General features: G+C 38.0%; 1 protein-coding gene across 2 annotated transcripts in view; it reads left to right on the top strand.

Annotated features, from left to right (window-relative positions):
- The first annotated feature begins 6,487 nt into the window (after positions 1-6,487).
- The window catches only part of LOC142095285 (uncharacterized), a 42,075-nt gene continuing 33,956 nt past the window's right edge, over positions 6,488-14,606 (top strand). Inside the window, exons 1-3 of one of the 2 annotated variants that reach the window (XM_075178232.1) lie at positions 6,488-6,581; positions 12,015-12,116; positions 12,241-12,370. The gene's annotated coding sequence lies outside the window, so the exon portion shown is untranslated. Of the gene's footprint in view, positions 6,582-12,014; positions 12,199-12,240; positions 12,371-14,606 lie in introns of both variants that reach the window. The other variant, XM_075178231.1, reaches the window with a different exon arrangement.

The following is a 14,606-nucleotide window of genomic DNA, read 5'->3' as shown; positions in this document are numbered from 1 at the left end:
TATATGAAAAGATAGACAGTATATATCATATGTGCAAAATAATAAACTAATTTGCACCCCTTGCATTGTAACATGGTTTTGTCCAGGAGAAAACTTACTAATTTTGTTTGCCTTACTGTCCTAAATAAACCAGGCCCTAAGGGCTAGATTTACTAAACTGCGGGTTTGGAAAAGTGGAGATGTTGCCTATAGCAACCAATCAGATTCTAGTTATTTATTTAGTGCATTCTACAAAATGACAGCTAGAATCTGATTGGTTGCTATAGGTTGCTAAGTGTTCATGGTCAAGCAGCTACTTGAAAACATTGACAGTGTTTACTGATGGTCCCTATTTTACATAGAAAATACATATCCCTATTTTTATAACTACACTATGCCATGCACAGGTCCAGATCACTGGCTCACGTGAGAACATTGTACCAACCAAGGCTTTTTCATATGTAACTTCAGATTGTTGTTGTTTTATAATACTGGTTCTGAAGTTGCTTATACACAATAGGATTATTTTTTATTTTTTTTTATAACTTTACATTTTTTGGAGAAACGTAAGGGGACAACAACAACAAAAAAACGTTTCCAAACATCAAACCATGAACGTTTCCCCTTTGTTCTTTTAAATAAAACTGAGAAGGGGGAGTGAGGGGAGTAGGGTGGGCAGGTACATAGCATATAACATTAGTATCCGTATTGAAGATGAATTAAATAAAACAACAGTAATGTGTATAAATCACTTTCATCAAGTTAAGGTTATTTGATTAGGTTAATGAATCATATCCTGGTCCAACCTGCAGGGGACCATGAGAAGACAACGAGCATGCTCCCTAAATAGTATTTGCATCTAAAGAGGGAATTGGGTCCTTAGAGAAGGTGGGGGATAACTGAAAGATATAAAAAGAGAATAAAAAGCACTAAGGTAGAATAATAATAAATTTATTACAATTAAAAAAAATATAATAACAAAATAAATATAAATCAAAAAAACCAAGAGATTAATCCCAATTGTAAAAAATATTTATCATAGAACATTCAAGTTGTCATATCGGGGAGTAAAGATATTAATTACTGTGGACAGTGATTACTCCACTCGATAATACTTAGTATCCAATTACAACCAGGTGCTCCTATAATTATCCCTCTATAGGTATAGCTCTGTATGCATATGGTCATCTGTTAAAAAACAGACTGATCATAGAAAAAATTGTTTGCATATGTAAATTACGGAGCAAAGGACTTTCATTTAGGACAGGGGTGTCCAACCTTTTAGCTTCCCTGGGCCACATTGGAAGACGACGAGTTGGTTTGGGCCGCACATAAGATACACTAACAATAACGATAGCTGATCATCCAAAAAACCATAGAAAACATAGTTAACATATAAATATGAGAAAAAAAAGTGAGATATATATATATATATATATATATATATATATCACTTTTTTTTCAAATCTCCCTATACTTACCTTTCAATCGCCCTGTTCAAAAAATCCTCTCTAGTTATTATACTATAATCACTTTTTGTATTGTTTCGATGCAAGATCAATAAAGTGCATTTAAGCCAGGCATTGTATATCAGGGTGCCCTGACCAGGCCTGCGGTACCTGACATATACACCACTGTGACCCCAAATTGTGACCTGTTTTGCTATTTACACCACTATGTTAGTTAAGGGATAACAACTTATAATGGGCCAAAGATAATAATATATAATGCCCCATTAGTATTACAAGTAGAAGTATGTAGCAGGGAGACAAGGTCCATGATGCTCCAGGACCAGGTGACTTTTATTCACTGGTCAGCGTTCCTTGAAATAATATAAAAAAAATCCCCCTTAACTTACCTTTTAATCGGCTTGTTCTCCTGTACTCTTCTCTTCTTCTCCTGCTGGTGACTCCTCTGTGCTGCGCTCCGCAATGGATGTTCGACATTCACTGCGAGCACCGCATGGAGGAGGAGATAAGGGAGGGAGCCAGAGTACCAGCTGACGTGACCGCAAGGTAAGTATTTGCTTTTCTTTTTTTTGCAGGATTTTTTTTTTCCATTAACAGTGCTGCCTCCTTGCCACAACCAACACTCCTTCTGGGCCACATTTACAGGCTTGCTGGGCCGCGGGTTGGACAACCCTGATTTAGGACAAGTGTGTAATTAATCGATTAAATCCTCCACAGTCTCTGTGTAATACTGATTGATTGATTGTAGGAAGCTGAATGAACAGCGATGATACAATCTCCAGATATTAAACCACCAACAGTTACAGTTCTCAATGTGAGACGGATATAGAATGGTAAGAGCACAGCTACGTGTGCATCTAGTGATGGTATACAATCCGGAATATGGTGTTTGTATATGTCACAGCTCCGTGTGACAATGATATTACATATCAAAATAAGTAGACACGAGTTCGCCAACAACAAAACGGTACCGTTTTGAAGATACAGAAAGTAAATGGCAATTAAAATACAAAGCTAATATACAATTTTCCTCATATATAAATAATACACAGGAAAAAAAAGAAGAAAGGGTGAAAAACATAGAAAGGCTCAATATTCTAGAATATGTAAAATAATAAACCGTATAAAAATATTATATAAAACTTGATGGATATAATCATATACTAAAATAATACTTGAACAGATAAATTATAAATATGGATATATATTTTTGACAAAAGTAAAAATAAAAAAATAAATATATATATAATGTAATGACTATCCAAAAGTTACAATAAATTGTAATTACTAATTAAGCAAAAACACATCTTGAATAATAATCAAATAACACTAAATAAAAAACACATTCGACTCACAAATTCACGTGCGCAGACAGACTATGGATTTTGTTCTTATTCAATATATTTCAACGGTATTCTTATTCAATGTTAGTTTAACTACTCACAACTTGTCAGGGGCAGGAAAGCTAAAAGTTACATGGGTCTTTGGGTACTGGCTGCTCGGACATCGAGTTAATAATTGGATGGACTTTGTCCCAAAAAGGGATTATACAAGGATAAGTCCGCCAACTGTGTAATATTGTAACCTTATGTCCACAGTTCCACCAGCAATTCAGATTTGACTCTGGAAAGTTTTGAGAAAGCTTCTCGAGAGTATCACAATGACATTTTGGAGCTTACAATCTATATGCCTTACCACACACACTAGGGTTCATTTTGCCAATTGACCTACCAGTATGTTTTTGGGCTGTGGGAGGAAACTGGAGCACCCGGAGGAAACCCACGCAAACGGGGATAACATACAAACTCCACTCTAAGCCACACTAGCTCCTCTTGTTTCAGCTGTGCCCTCTTCCATTTAGAATGTAAGCTCTGTAATGAGAAGGGTCCTTCATACCCTTTGTTTTCATGTCTGCATTTATTTTGTCTACCTTGTATGTCCGTTTTATGTATGTCCTGTTTTCCCTACTGTCCGGCGCTGTGGAGCACTGTGACGCCTTACAAATCTACGATAATAACAATACAGATAGGGACATGGTTGGAATCTAACCCATGACCCCAGCGGTGTGAGGCAACAATGCCAACCACTGTACCATTGTGCTGCCCTTTTAGACCTAATTGACCACAAACTTCAGCTTATATGGACCTAAAAAGACCACCAGATTACGATCAACATCTTATTGGGGTCCACCAGATGTTGCTCTTGGAAGGTAAATCTGGTGGGTTGATGAACACATTTAATCATGTATATATTCATGCATCCTTTAGAACACGGGTGTGTGGCACACAGCCTCTTCAGATTTGGTCAAACTGTCTTTACGTATCTGCAATGACAAAAAGCGAGAGAATACCACAGTGAAAATAAATAACATAAAGAACATTGCTCTACTCACTTTCATTGATTGGTCATGGCAAATAGGTTACCTGGACATCTGGGGGGTAGGGCATACAGAAGTAGCTTCTGAAAGGACTATTATAAGCAAATTTATGTTGACTACACACCAGTTAACTCATATGGCCGAGGCAAAAAAGCAGCGGCCACTCTTGCCCACATTAATCTAAAATCAAGGTAACATCACAGTAGGTCACAAAGACTCGGCCAGTGTCATTCATTGTGTATATGATGAACGGAAAGCCGATGGTGAAAATTTTGAGAATATCCTGGGCTTTAATATTGCTTGCATCCACTATCCATGATGAATGATGAGTCAAGCCTCCATGGACATTGGTGTTCATGCCCGCCACCTTCTCCCATACAATAGTCTTATCATTATTTCTTATACATTTCATATTCCCAGCTCCTCATGCAGTCACTGGTTGACTTACTTCAAGTATTCTTGTGATAACAGAGCAGCAAAACTGTGACAGGATGGACCTCCTATGTTACCCTTTTAGTGTTGCTGGGGACCGGCTGGGCTTGTCTTGCCACGGTCCCGTTTCCTTATCCCAATTGCGTCCCTCTAACCACAGTAGTAGGGGCCTGCTGTCAGCGCTAGGCTCCTTCACTGGCACCTATAACCGCTTCCTTCTGGCTAACTCTCGCTGCTAGTGTACCCCCTTGCTGGGCACCTGGGCTGGTACCCCTGACCTCTTCCTTCAGATCAGGGTTGCTGTGGATAGTTCCCCCTAGCCTATCACACTGGCCAAAGCTGATAGGTAGTGGGCAGAGCGTTGGTTCTAGAAACTGGGTCCCAACCTCAGAACTGCTGGATAACAGATTAGATTGGTCTATTCTGTAGGTCACAGAAATTACTGCAGGTAAGTAGGCATCAATGCAGGATCTTGACGCTGTGATGTTTTATTAACTCAAGCCATCCTAATAAGGACAGTTACACGCTAGTTTGTGGTACTAGCGGTCTTCCAGAAGTTACAGATGGAATGATACATTACATGGTCAAACAATGCTCTTTTATACAGATTCTGACACATGTTGGCAGGTGGTAAACCAGCTCAGTTTTCAGACCAGGCACCATAAATTCTGATATATTACATCAAATAGTTACCATCAGGATGTGATATATCCTCCAAACTTGGCGTTAACGTGATTTAAAACTTTTTTTTTTTTTTATAAACAGTTTTTTATTGAGGTATACAATATCACATATACAATTGGATGCATTATGAAATAAATACATATTTTCACATTTTTTCAAACAATTCAATAAGTCACTAACATGCCCAATCTCCCATTTCCAAACATGATTTTAAACTTTTAACAAAATTTACATCAATCTGTGATTTCCTAAATAACTTGCATCCTTTCTTAGAGAGATAGGAGTCTAACGACTCCCTGCTGGATGCTCAAGCTAAACAAGTGTTGGTCATTCACAAATGGAAAAGCCTAATTAGCACTTCTTTTGGCAAAGTAATAAAAAAAACAAAAAACAATTTTCTCCCCTGGCATGCTGTCTCAGAAATCAATACATTTCCACTAAATAATATGAAAAATCAGTACACTTGCAATTATATAAATCGGTGCACTGCGACACTAATTTAAATAAATTTATACAGTAAGTATAAATAAGTGATCCAGCCACAACAACACTCTCTAATGTGCTGAAGGAATACTAAACCTACCATGAAGCAGTTAAATAAATATCCCTCAGGTAGCGTTCACTAGGAATACCTCTCAAATCACTAACACACCATAATTTAATCGGAGCTACTGTAAACCAAACAATTCACAGCATAAATATAGCATCATAAAAAGTATTTAAGAACACAAATACAGGACATTATTAAATTGAGTTTTAATAAGACAAAAAGTTGTGGTAAATGTATTATTAGATAATTCTACCATTACATCCAAGAAATAATTATTTGGAGGACCTAAGGACAAATGGAAAATGATTCGCTTGTCAGTGTGGTAACACTTGCCATAGACCCATGCAAATTTTGACAATATTGTCAATATCAATGAAATGTTCCCCTTGCATTTCCACACGTTGCTCCTTGCACGGAAGGAAGCATTTTCTTATTACATATATGTGTACGATATAACCACAACATAAAAAGTCACAAGAGATTGTCCAGGGAGATAATTAAGAACATTAATATACAATGTGGCCGGGATTTAGGTTAAACAAAGGTTATATCGTTCCAGTAGCCTCCTTCTCAGATGTTGCTGCCAGTTATGCCCGTATTGACCAGTAATAATAATGCATTCATTGTAATGTCTTTATTGTGTTGTTACTGCCCAGAAAAGCCAGAGCTGGGAATTATACAAGGCCTGTACAGTAACTATAATATCCATGTCTTACTATGTACTATTATAGTAGTGGGAGCAGCATTTAGCTCTCACAGGGATATAATACTGGCTTTATATATGATAATACATATTTATATACACAGAATACAGCAGAGCTGGGCTCCTGGGTAATCACTCAGCTTAGTGAGACCTCAGCAGTAGATGAGGCCGCCGCGATGCATGCTGGGATGTGCGTTCCACCAGGGAAAGCAGCAGACCTCCTGGGTAGAACTGCGCAGGCGCACGGTGACACGCACAACCCGGAAGTCAGGTGGAACGCAGACCGGGATGTAGATGACAGGAGGGGTAATCACTTCCGGTCCAGGCCTTTAACACAAAAGGGGGAACACTGCGGCTGGGATATCACACCTACCCCAATATATCCCGGTGAGAGAGGGGTTAACTGTTATTATCAGTGTTATTGTTTTATTATTGTGCATTATATACATATTATATCACATTATAGAAGGGTCTATTCCTGATATCAGTGTTATTACTGTATATTATATACATGTCACATATTATATCACATTATAGGAGGGTGTATTCCTGATATCAGTGTTATTACTGTATATTATATACATGTCACATATTATATCACATTATAGGAGGGTGTATTCCTGATATCAGTGTTATTACTGTATATTATATACATGTCACATATATCACATTATAGGAGGGTGTATTCCTGATATCAGTGTTCTTACTGTATATTATATACATGTCACATATTATATCACATTATAGGAGGGTCTATTCCTGATATCAGTGTTATTACTGTATATTATATACATGTCACATATTATATCACATTATAGGAGGGTCTATTCCTGATATCAGTGTTATTACTGTATATTATATACATGTCACATATTATATCACATTATAGGAGGGTCTATTCCTGATATCAGTGTTATTACTGTATATTATATACATCTTATATCACATTATAGGAGGGTGTATTCCTGATATCAGTGTTATTACTGTATATTATAAACATCTTACATCTTATATTACATTATAGGAGGGTGTATTCCTGAAATCAGTGTTATTACTGTATATTATATACATGTCACATATTATATCACATTATAGGAGGGTGTATTCCTGATATCAGTGTTATTACTGTATATTATAAACATCTTACATCTTATATCACATTATAGGAGGATGTATTCCTGATATCAGTGTTATTACTGTATATTATAAACATCTTACATCACATTATAGGAGGGTGTATTCCTGATATCAGTGTTATTACTGTATATTATAAACATCTTACATCTTATATCACATTATAGGAGGGTGTATTCCTGATATCAGTGTTATTGCTGTATATTATATACATGTCACATATTATATCACATTATAGGAGGGTGTATTCCTGATATCAGTGTTATTACTGTATATTGTATACATGTCACATCTTATATCACATTATAGGAGGGTGTATTCCTGATATCAGTGTTCTTACTGTATATTATATACATGTCACATATTATATCACATTATAGGAGGGTGTATTCCTGATATCAGTGTTATTAATGTATATTATATACATGTCACATATTATATCACATTATAGGAGGGTGTATTCCTGATATCAGTGTTATTACTGTATATTATATACATGTCACATATTATATCACATTATAGGAGGGTGTATTCCTGATATCAGTGTTATTACTGTATATTATATACATCTTACATCTTATATCACATTATAGGAGGGTCTATTCCTGATATCAGTGTTATTACTGTATATTATATATGTCAGGAATAGACCCTCCTATAATGTTGTTTTGTAATAGTCCAGTGACTTCTATAATGTATTATGTTGCTGGTTAAATAATTGTGATATAGGGGAGGGTGTTTTTAGTTGTTATTGTAAGCTGATTGGAGGCACACAACAACAACACACAACAAAACACAACAAGTACAGCACATCCTTTTTTTTCTCACCCACAGAACAACATTTATATACAGGGCGTCATGTCATTGAATGGGTGTGCAATTAAGGTAGCATAGAAGCAAGAATTTAGGAGGTATCGTGATAGTTCCCCTCTTAATGGTAACTGCTGCCTGACTCTTTGATCTAGACAGCATCTGAATCCTCTTACTAAGTCATCACCACCAGGTATGACTGTCTCACCATGAATACACTTCTGGTGACATTGGCAGCAGGGGGTAAGGGCGCCCGGATTTGTGTAGTTTGGCATTCATTCCACCTCTAGTGATGCCATAGAAATATATCATTCCTTACACAGACAATTGGTAATAGGACATCATTTGGTCTTGGTCTGAAGAGTGGCATGTTTGTACACAATTATTTTCCATCCTCCCATCATTGTCTTGTGTATTCAGATTTCGGGATCCCATAAATGAACTCCGTTTCCCCTGTCTTCCTCCTGGTTGTTAATGCCATTATTCAATCCCAGATTTGTACCTTAAAAAGCTATGTGATGTTAAATAATTTTGTGTAAAAAAAAAAAGGTATTATAAGAGTGATACCTTTATTGGCTAACAAAAAAAAATATTATATTTGCTAGTTTTCAGAGCACAGAATGAATGACTGAGAAACAGGCACAACATTTAAGAGCTGTTACATGAAGAAATTTGTACAGGCAGGGAGAGCAATACATCATCAAGATAAGCTAAAGTAATAAAAAGGAGGTTTTCGTTACGGATGGAAGAGTAAAAGTCCGAGTTCAGAAGTCGGCACTCTGCTGTGGGGTGTGAAGTGTGTCCGTGTATTGGGTCATAAATCCAGGTGTTAGATTGAGTCCTTTAGTCAATGAATGGAATGTTCTTATCAGCTTGAATTCCCATATTTTTCTCTCCCTGTTATTTTTAAAAAGACCTTTTAGTATTAGAACTTTTAAATCTGTCATACTATGTCATGGCCCAGGGAAGAGTTTACCTACGGGGGTGTCCAGAGTCTTCTTTATTGTGTGTCTGTGTAAATTCATCATGGATTGTAGTTTCTGCTTGGTCTCTCCAATGTAAATTCCCTCAGGGCACTTTGTACACTGTATCATGTACACCACATTGTTCATTTCTTTGAGGGAGCCTGTCAAGGCTGAAATGTGCCATTATCCTCAATGTATATTCCTCACACGCCAAATCCTGAACTTGTAAGTAAGGACTCTTGTTTTATTTCCTATTTTATTTTCTGAAACTCTTTTGTGCAAAACCTATTGTATGTCTGTTTATTACCTTTATGTAAATAAGCCTTGGAAACATTTTTCAGATTAAACATATTTTATCTAGCGTACTCTCCGTGATTCTTTGTGAACTTACGAAGCTCAGGTAGGCTCATGCTACATGTGTATGCGATTGAAGTGTGAAACATTAATAAGTGGTTCTGGTGAACGTAAGGACACCATAATAAATCCTTCGCGGTGGCAGAAAAGGTGTATTTATTGTTAATTAACTAAGGTAACACCAGTCACCGACAGCTGTTCAGATTGTTGTATCTGGGACAGCATACACCCAGGACACATTATTATTATTATCATTTATTTGTTAGGCGCCACAAGATTTCCGCAGCGCCGTACACAGTACAAACAGTAGACTATACAGGGTGAAACAGTACAGAACAATAAACAAAAATACCAATACTTCAGAAACTCCAGGCAGGCTAATGCAATAAGCACGGAGCAGAAGAACAGGTGAGGAGACAGGAGGGAAGAGGGCCCTGCTCATGTGAGCTTACATCCTAAGGGAGGGTAGACAGAATCAGGCACAAGGGGAGCCAGAAGGGAGAGCGAGTAGCGGAGGTGAGGGGTTAAGTGGATGGTTGGTAGGCTATGCGGAAGAGGTGAGTTTTTAGTGCACGTTTGAAGCAGCACAAATTAGAAGAGAGACGGATGGAACGAGGGAGGTCATTCCAGCAAAGGGGGGCTGCACGGGAAAAGTCTTGGATTCTGGAGTGGGAAGAAGTGATAAGAGTGGAGGAGAGGCGGCGGTCATTGGCTGAGCGTAGGGAACGGGCAGGAGTGTGAATGGAGAGGAGGTTAGAGATGTAGGTGGCAGTAGAGTGGGAGAGAGCCTTGTAAGTGGTGGTGAGGAGCTTGAAGAGGATTCTGTAGGGGAAGGGAAGCCAGTGTAGGGCGCGGCAGAGGAGGAGCGGCGTGAGAGGAAGATGAGTCTTGCAGCCGCGTTGAGTATAGAGCGGAGGGGAGAAAGGAGACACATAAAGAAGTCCATCATTTACTGCCAAGCTCTGAGATGCATTCAGATTTGTTCAGACAGTGAAGACGGAAAACAACACCTGTTATCACTGAGGAATACATTCCTACAACAAGGATACCATCCAACAGTTATAGATGAACAGAGCCACAAGGATCCCAAGGAGTAGCCTCCTTTATTACAAACAAAAGGAGGTTAACATCAGGGTGCCCCTAGTGGTCACTTACAATCCCCACATGAACATCTTGGGGAAAATTGCTGCTGACCTTCAACCCATATTTCAGAGAGACAACAGACTGAAGGAAATATTCCCAGATTTACCTCTCCTTTCATATAAACAGCCTCCCAAAAACAAAAAATGCAAAACCTGCACCCATGTCCTACCAACAAAGCAAGTCCACATACCCAACACACAACGATACTATAAAATCACTGACACATTCTCATGTACATCCTCCAATGTGGTTTACATGATACAGTGTACAAGGTGCCCCGAGGGAATTTACATTGGAGAGACCAAGCACAAACTACAATCCAGGATGAATCTACACAGAATAAAGAAACGTCTGGACACCCCTGTGGGTAAACACTTCTCTGGACCAGAACACAGTATGATAGATTTAAAAGCCCTAATACGGAGAGGTCTTTTTAAAAAATGACAGGGAGAGAAAAATATGAGAATTCAAGCTGATAAGAACATTCCAGTCATTAACTGAAGGGCTCAATCTAACACCTGGATTTATGACCCACTACATGGATACACTTCACACCGCACAGCAAAGTGACTCCAGATCTCTAAACTCGTAGGACTTTTACTCTTCCATCCATTATGAAAACCTCCTTTTTATTACTTTATCTTATCTTGATGATGTATTGCTCTCCCTCCCTGTACAAATTTCTTCATGTAACAGCTCTTAAATGTTGTGCCTGTTTCTCAGTCATTCATTTGTAAACTTGCCTAACGAAGGGGCCTCTGTGCTCTGAAAGCAGCAAATATAATAATATTTTTTTTTGGTTAGCCAATAAAGGTATCACTCCTATAATACGTTTGTTTTTTTGACACAAAACTATTTAACATCACATAGATTTTTCTGTGTAAAACGGTAACATTTAGTACCTGTAAGTTGACAAATAAATGAGGTAGATGGCTGCTTGGGGGGGTTCAGGGTATAGGATGCATTTGAAAAAAAACTCTCCTTCTTGTTTTTGCCCAACTTTGTGGACATAACAGAACTGTGTCCCCCTCCTACAAGCAAGTAGAGCAGCAGAGGTGCCATGGTTGGTACTATGCTGTTTAGGGGAAGATCAGGCCCTTTGTCTCCTGTAAGACTATGACGCTTCGGGCTCACAGCCAGGTGATTGGAGGTAAACTAAAGATGCAACGACAACATGACGTCCCATCAGCCATGTTGACAGCCCCCATTTACACCAGATCACATTTAAACCCCGTGCAGGATCATGGGACTACGGGAAATGAAGGGTCTGGTTTTTCTCCTGAATCGTGCCTGGGATCCCCTTGGCTGTGCTATACCGGGAAATGGGGATTTATTGCCCAAATTACAATTTTTTTCATGCAATTCTCTATTAACCTCTTCATTGTCTAATATTGACGTGTCTCTCTATTCACAGAATTATATTGTTGTCAAGGAGTGTGACTCTCCCCCCATCAGATCTCCCTATGAGTCAAGGAGTGTGACTCTCCCCCCATCAGATCTCCCTAAGAGTCAAGAGGTGTGACTCTCCCCCCATCAGATCTCCCTAAGAGTCAAGAGGTGTGACTCTCCCCCCATCAGATCTCCCTAAGAGTCAAGAGGTGTGACTCAACCCCCCATCAGATCTCCCTATGAGTCAAGAGGTTTGACCGGGATCCAGAGCCCCATTTCTATCAATCCTGACACATGAAGTGGAGTGGGAGTATTTAAAGGACACAGGGGGTCTGTGCAAGAACGCGGCAATGGAGACTCACCAGACCCTCACGTCAACGGGTAAGAGGAGATTTCTTCACCGCCTTACTTACTTATTCTACAGCACTTTCCCCCTCACCCCTTTGAATTAGAACCTCCTGCACACAGTGACCCAATGTGGCCAAATGTTCACATGTTTCATAGTTTAGTGAGACTCTTTAAAATATCATGTTACTGTTTCTGTAATATACCGTGTGTTATAAACCAGAATGACCTTTTTGAAAAGACCTTCAAGTTCCTTTCCCCAGGACAGCGTCAGAAACCTCTTAGTCTTTAACCCGCTGCTGAATCTGCCTCCTCTTTCTCTTCTAATATATAGAAGAACATAGTTAAAATAAAATAGGGATTCTTTTAAAACAAAAAAATTACGATGACATTTATTTCAAATAAAGAATAATATTTGGCAAAGAATAACAAATGTATTTAAATCGGCCTTTTCCAGTATACAGTATCTGACACACATTGATGGTAGGAGCTTTGTATATAAATCTCAGTAGACTGCAATCAAGAGTTCTCAGTTATAAATATAATATTAATCTGGAGTGGTTGAACAGAATACGCTGGTATTATCTCACCAGCCTATTATGTCATAGACTCTTTTGGTGTCCCCAACATTGGCGGCTGTATAACGCAGAGATAGTGGTGACAGATGTGTGCGGTCAGTGGTCCGATGAAGGATCAGTAGATTCTAAATCACACATATAGTGTCACTGACGCGTTTCTTTACTTTCTTCGATTTGCAATTTTCACCTGTATATCCGGGTAGAAATTTAAATCCCCAATAGCCAATGAGTGTCCATGCATGTTTCTGATTTTCCTATTTGTCCTTAGATTTGAGGCGTTCAGAGCTATTTCCCAGAAGTCGCTGCTTTTTGTATCTCAAATGTGTCATTGTAAATTTTATTGTGTTTTTAGCACCTAGGCAAGTTTGTCTCTATTTCCGATATAAAGGACAAGACCGCCTTCCAAATAGTTTTATGTGGAACACAGAGCCAGAAGTTCACTTCTAATATCCTTCTAGTTCACAGAAAGAGTGCATTTATGTTTTATTACATATGTCCTCAGCAACAAAAAGCCGCATTTTAGGATCTTTTTATTGCCCTAGCATTACACTATTTTTCTCATGAGATTTTATATCATATACTTTTAAACAGCACAAAACAATGTACACAAAAACATATTTGTCAACCTTAATATTCTAATATGTATTATTTTAAAAGTTAGGGCCTTGTAAATGCTTGTTTTCAGTAAAACAAAACTGCAACTAAGGCGTTAAAAGTTAAGTAACTAAATCGTACTAATTTAGAAACCTGTTTTCGTATTTTTTATCCTAAAAGTAATACCGGTAAATAAGTTTGAGTTTGAATGAAAATGTAAAAAACATATATTTTTATATAAAAAAAATTGCATGGACCGTTTATGGATTATTTATAAATTTAAAACCACTCACCTCAATATTCCAGAATATATAATTTGCCAGCTAACTTTGGCACAGAACAGAAGCATTGTGGGTAATGTATAGACTGCTGATCAAACTTTTCAATACAGGGTTCTACAGAGTAAACTACAGCGCCGTGAGTTGGTTTGAAATGTGCTTTATTAATGCAAACCTGTAAACATATAGGGAATGTAAGCCAATAATTTATCATGTAACTTGGTCCATTGTTCTGGTTAATGCGTGGTCACATTTTGTTTGTGTTTGTGTTTAACGTCCATCTGTGTCTATATAGAAGATGTCACAGGAGCTCGTGATGGTGTGTAAAGTGGTAGTGTACAATAGAAGCTGATATATTGCAATAATACCTATACAGGAAGCCTGTTGGGTATGATATCTGATAATGCTGTATAGTCCATGTAATAGAATATAGAAGTCACCAGGAAAGAATCGGTGGAGTCTTATAAATAAATAATAGCCATAAAAGTATGCATCAAGTATCAATGCAATGCAACCCTTCTGTACATGTCTCGTATTAAATGGCCGATCTGGAAAATCTACTATTAAGTTATATGATTGTATTGTTGTACAGAACACGGGATAATGCCTGTGAGTCCATGTAGTAGTTAACATGTAATTATATATGTATGTAGAAGATATTTGACTTGCGTAACATAAACATTTACATTCTGTTACTGAAGTTTATACAAGTTGTCCTCATTTAAAGACGAAAACATTAACTCATAAAATAAACATTATAAAACTGTCCGTTGAGACATCAGCCATGTAACAAGTAATCCCGCTACAGTTTGCGTACGAATA

Source organism: Mixophyes fleayi, chromosome 6 (assembly GCF_038048845.1).
Source record: "Mixophyes fleayi isolate aMixFle1 chromosome 6, aMixFle1.hap1, whole genome shotgun sequence".
In the NCBI taxonomy this organism is placed as follows: domain Eukaryota; kingdom Metazoa; phylum Chordata; class Amphibia; order Anura; family Limnodynastidae; genus Mixophyes; species Mixophyes fleayi.
Note: the sequence above shows the minus strand (reverse complement) of the source record. Positions and strands in the feature narration are given on the sequence as shown.